This window comes from Arachis duranensis, chromosome 3 (assembly GCF_000817695.3).
Source record: "Arachis duranensis cultivar V14167 chromosome 3, aradu.V14167.gnm2.J7QH, whole genome shotgun sequence".
Lineage (NCBI taxonomy): Eukaryota > Viridiplantae > Streptophyta > Magnoliopsida > Fabales > Fabaceae > Arachis > Arachis duranensis.
This window is the reverse complement of record NC_029774.3, coordinates 59,784,997-59,790,552: the sequence shown is the minus strand read 5'-3', so window position 1 is coordinate 59,790,552 and position 5,556 is coordinate 59,784,997. Positions and strand designations below refer to the sequence as shown.

General features: G+C 41.6%; 1 pseudogene; it reads right to left on the bottom strand.

Moving 5' to 3' along the window:
* LOC127745729 (ATP synthase subunit beta, chloroplastic-like) overlaps nt 1–1,219 on the bottom strand; it is a 1,269-nt pseudogene extending 50 nt beyond the window's left edge.
* Between the last annotated feature and the right edge of the window lie 4,337 nt (nt 1,220–5,556).

Below are 5,556 nucleotides of genomic sequence, written 5' to 3'. Positions count from 1 at the left end.
CTGGCGAACCGGTAAATACTTCTGCTACGAAAAAAGGCTGTGATAAGAAATGCTCAATTTTCCGTGCTCTTGTTACAGTTAAGCGATCCTCTTCGGATAATTCGTCCAACCCAAGGATAGCTATAATGTTCTAAAGTTCTTTGTAACGCTGTAAAGTTTGTTTAACTCTTTGCGCAGTTTCATAATGTTCTTAACCAACAATTCGAGGTTGAAGCATAGTTGACGTTGAATCTAAAGGATCTACAACTGGATAGATACCTTTGACAGCCAATCCTCTTGATAGTACGGTCGTAGCATCCAAATGTGCAAATGTCGTAGCAGGGGCAGGGTCGGTCAAATCGTCTGCGGGTACATAAACTGCTTGAATAGAAGTTATAGACCCTTCTTTGGTAGAAGTAATTCTTTCTTATAAAGAATCCATTTCGGTACTAAGGGTCGGTTGATAACCTACAGCGGAAGGCATTCGACCCAATAAGGCTGACACTTCGGATCCCGCTTGGACGAATCGGAAGATATTGTCGATAAATAGAAGCACGTCTTGTTCATTATCATCTCTAAAATATTTCGCCATAGTTAGGGCAGTTAAACCAACTCTCATACGGGCTCCAGGCGGTTCATTCATTTGACCGTACACTAGAGCAACTTTTGATTCTCCAATAGTTTTTTCATTAATTACTCCGGATTCTTTCATTTCCATGTAAAGATCATTTCTCTCACGAGTACGCTCCCCCACTCCGCTAAATACGGATACACCGCCATGAGCTTTGGCAATGTTATTGATCAATTCCATAATAAGTACTGTTTTACCCACTCCAGCTCCGCCAAAGAGTCCAATCTTTCCTCCACGGCGATAAGGAGCTAAAATATCTACTACTTTAATTCCGGTTTCAAAAATGGATAATTTTGTGTCTAATTGTATAAAGGCAGGCGCGGATCGATGAATAGGAGATGCTATGCGAGTATCTACAGGACCCAAATTATCAATAGGTTCGCCAAGTACGTTAAAAATTCGTCCTAGAGTTGCTCCGCCCACTGGAACACTTAGGGGAGCTCCTGTATCAATCACTTTCATTCCTCTCATTAGACCATCTGTAGCGCTCATAGCTACAGCTCTAACTCGATTATTTCCTAATAATTGCTGTACTTCACAAGTCACGTTAATTTGTTGACCAACAATGTCTCGACCCTTTACTACCAGAGCGTTGTAAATATTTGGCATCTTCCCCTCTTCCTAGCCATAAACGATGGATACTAGGCGCTGCGCATATCAACCCGTGCAATGCTGTAGCTACGTTCGCAAGAATGAAACTCAAAGGAATTGACGGGGGCCCGCACAAACGGTGGAGCATGTGGTTTTATTCGATGCAAAACAAAGAACCTTACCAGGGCTTGACATGCCGCGAATCCTCTTGAAAGAGAGGGGTGCCCTTAGGAACGCGGACACAGGTGGTGCATGGTGGTGCACGAAATTGTGATCATCAATGGCGCCATCAACATGGTACACTCAATTACAATCTCAACTATTTATCACAACTTCGCATAACTAACCAGCAAGTGTACTGGGTCGTCCAAGTAATAAACCTTACGCGAGTAAGGGTCAATTCCACGGAGATTGTTGGTATGAAGCAAGCTATGGTCACCTTGTAAATCTCAGTCAGGCAGACTCAAATGGTTAAGGATGATGAATAAAACATAAAGATAAAGATAGAGATACTTATGTAATTCATTGGTAAGAATTTCAGATAAGCGTATGGAGATGCTTTGTTCCTTCCGTCTCTCTGCTTTCCTACTGTCTTCATCCAATCCTTCTTACTCCTTTCCATGGCAAGCTGTATGTAGGGTTTCACCGTTGTCAGTGGCTACCTCCCATCCTCTCAGTGAAAATGTTCTACGCACCCTGTCATGGCACGGCTAATCATCTGTCGGTTCTCAATCAGGTTGGAATAGAATCCAGTGATTCTTTTGCGTCTGTCACTAACGCCCGTCAGGCACACGTTCATAGGTGAGAATGATGATGAGTGTCACGGATCATCACATTCATCAAGTTGAAGAACAAGTGATATCTTAGAAGAAGAACAAGCCGAATTGAATAGAAGAACAATACTAATTGCATTAATACTCGAGGTACAGCAGAGCTCCACACCTTAATCTATGGTGTGTAGAAACTCCACCGTTGAAAATATATAAGAACAAAAGTGATCATTGGCCTCGGCCCCAGAGAAGGAACCAGAAGAACCAAGATCTGATCTAAGATCTAAAGTGATCAAAAGATTCAAAGATCTCCAGATGAAAATACAATAGCAAAAGGTCCTATTTGTAGAGAACTAGTAGCCTACGGTTTACAAAGATGAGTAAATTACATAAAAATCCACTTCCGGGCCCACTTGGTGTGTGCTTGGGCTGAGCATTGAAGCATTTTCGTGTAGAGACTTCTCTTGGAGTTAAACGCCAGCTTTTGTGCCAGTTTGGGCGTTTAACTCCCATTCTTGTGCCAGTTCCGGCATTTAACGCCGGGCAGTTTTGAGCTGATTTGGGACGCCGGTTTGGGCCATCAAATCTCGGACAAAGTATGGACTATTATACATTGCTGGAAAGCCCAGGATGTCTACTTTCCAACACCGTTGAGAGTGCGCCAATTGGGCTTCTGTAGCTCCAGAAACTCCACTTAGAGTGCAGGGAGGTCAGAATCCAACAGCATCTGCAGTCCTTTTCAGCCTCTGAATCAGATTTTTGCTCAAGTCCCTCAATTTCAGCCAGAAAATACCTGAAATCACAGAAAAATACACAAACTCATAGTAAAGTCTAGAAAAGTGAATTTTAACTAAAAACTAACTAAAACATACTAAAAACATTCTAAAAATAATGCCAAAAAGCGTACAAATATCCGCTCATCACAACACCAAACTTAAATTATTGCTTGTCCACAAGCAACTGGAAATCAAATAGGATAAAGAGAAGAGAATATGCAATGAATTCCAAAAAATATCTATGAAGATCAGTATTAATAAGATGAGTGGGGCTTTTAGCTTTTTGCCTCTGAATAGTTTTGGCATCTCACTTTATCCTTTGAAATTTAGAATGATTGGCTTCTATAGGAACTCAGAATCCAGATAGTGTTATTGATTCTCCTAGTTAAGTATGATGATTCTTGAACATAGCCACTTTATGAGTCTTGGCCGTGGCCCAAAGCACTTTGTCTTCCAGTATTACCACCGGATACATACATGCCACAGACACATAATTGGGTGAACCTTTTCAGATTGTGACTCAGCTTTGCTAGAGTCCCCAATTAGAGGTGTCCAGGGTTCTTAAGCACACTCTTTTTGCCTTGTATCACACTTTTATTTCTTTCTTTTTCTCTTTCTCTCTTTTTTTTTCGCTTTTTTTTTGTATTCACTGCTTTTTTTTCTTGCTTCAAGAATCATTTTTATGATTTTTCAGATCCTCAGTAACATGTTTCTTTTTTCATCATTCTTTCAAGAGCCAACATTCATGAACAACAAATTCAAAAGATTTATGCACTGTTTAAGCATATATTCAGAAACCAAAAGTATTGCCACCACATCAAAATAATTAATCTGTTATAAAATTTAAAATTCATGCAATTCTTCTCTTTTTCAATTAAGAACATTTTTCATTCAAGAAAGGTGATGGATTCATAGGACATTCATAACTTTAAGGCATAGACACTAAGACACTAATGATCAAAAGACACAAACATAGATAAACGTAAGCATGATTTTTCGAAAAACAGGAAAATATAGAACAAGGAAATTAAAGAACGGGTCCACCTTAGTGATGGCGGCTTGTTCTTCCTCTTGAAGATCTTATGGAGTGCTTGAGCTCCTCAATGTCTCTTCCTTGTCTTTGTTGCTCCTCTCTCATGATTCTTTGATCTTCTCTAATTTCATGGAGGAGGATGGAATGTTCTTGGTGCTCCACCCTTAGTTGTCCCATGTTGGAACTCAATTCTCCTAGGGAGGTGTTGATTTGCTCCCAATAGTTTTGTGGAGGAAGGTGCATCCCTTGAGACATCTCAGGGATTTCATAATGAGTGGGATCTCTTGTTTGCTCCATCCTTTTCTTAGTGATGGGCTTGTCCTCATCAATGGGGATGTCTCCCTCTATGTCAATTCCGACTAAATAACAGAGGTGACAAATGAGATGAGGAAAGGCTAAACTTGCCAAGGTAGAGGACTTGTCCACCACCTTATAAAGTTCTTGGGCTATAACCTCATGAACTTCTATTTCTTCTCCAATCATGATGCTATGAATCATGATGGCCCGGTCTATAGTAACTTTGGATCGGTTGCTAGTCGGAATGATTGAGCGTTGGATAAACTCCAACCATCCTCTAGCCACGGGTTTGAGGTCATGCCTTCTCAATTGAACTGGCTTTCCTCTTGAATCTCTCTTCCATTGGGCGCCCTCTTCACAAATGACTGTGAAGACTTGGTCCAACCTTTGATCAAAGTTGACCCTTCTAGTGTAAGGGTGTTCATCTCCTTGCATCATGGGCAAGTTGAATGCCAACCTTACATTTTCCGGACTAAAATCTAAGTATTTCCCCCGAACCATTGTAAGCCAATTCTTTGGGTCCGGGTTCACACTTTGATCATGGTTCTTGGTGATCCATGCATTAAGAAGAGAGTAGAAGAAGAAGAAATAGAGGAGATGGAGATGGCTTTGTGGTTTGGCCAAAGGGAGAGAAGTAGTGTTTAGGTTGTGTGAAAGGAGGTGGTAAAGATGAGTTTATATAGGAGTGGAGAGGGGGGTAAGGTTCGGTTATGTGAAGGTGGGTTTGGGAGGGAAAGTGGTTTGAATTTGAATGGTGAGGTAGGTGGGGTTTTATGAAGGATGGATGTGAGTGGTGAAGAGAATAGTGGGATTTGATAGGTGAGGGGTTTTGGGGAAGAGGTTTTGAGGTGATTGGTGAATGGGTGAAGAAGAGAGAGAGTGGTGGGGTAAGTGGGGATCCTGTGGGGTCCACAGATCCTGAGGTGTCAAGGAAAAGTCATCCCTGCACCAAGTGGCGAGCAAAAATGCTCTCTGTGCCAATTCTGGCGTTAAACGCCGGGTTGGTGCCCATTTCTGGTGTTTAACACCAGCTTCTTGCCCTTTCCTAGCGTTTAACGCCAGTCTGGTGCCCCTTTCTGGTGTTAAACGCCCAGAATGGTGCCAGACTGGGCGTTAAACGCCCATTTGCTATCCTTACTGGCGTTTAAACGCCAGCAAGGTCTTCCTCCAGGGTGTGCTATTTTTCTTTCTATTTTTCATTCTGTTTTTGCTTTTTCAACTGATTTTGTGACTTCTCATGATCATCAACCTACAGAAAACATAAAATAACAAAGGAAAAATAGATAAAATATAACATTGGGTTGCCTCCCAACAAGCGCTTCTTTAATGTCAGTAGCTTGACAGTGGGCTCTCATGGAGCCTCAAAGATACTCAGAGCAATGTTGGAACTTCCCAACACCAAACTTAGAGTTTGAATGTGGGGGTTCAACACCAAACTTAGAGTTTGGTTGTGGCCTCCCAACACCAAACTTAGAGTTT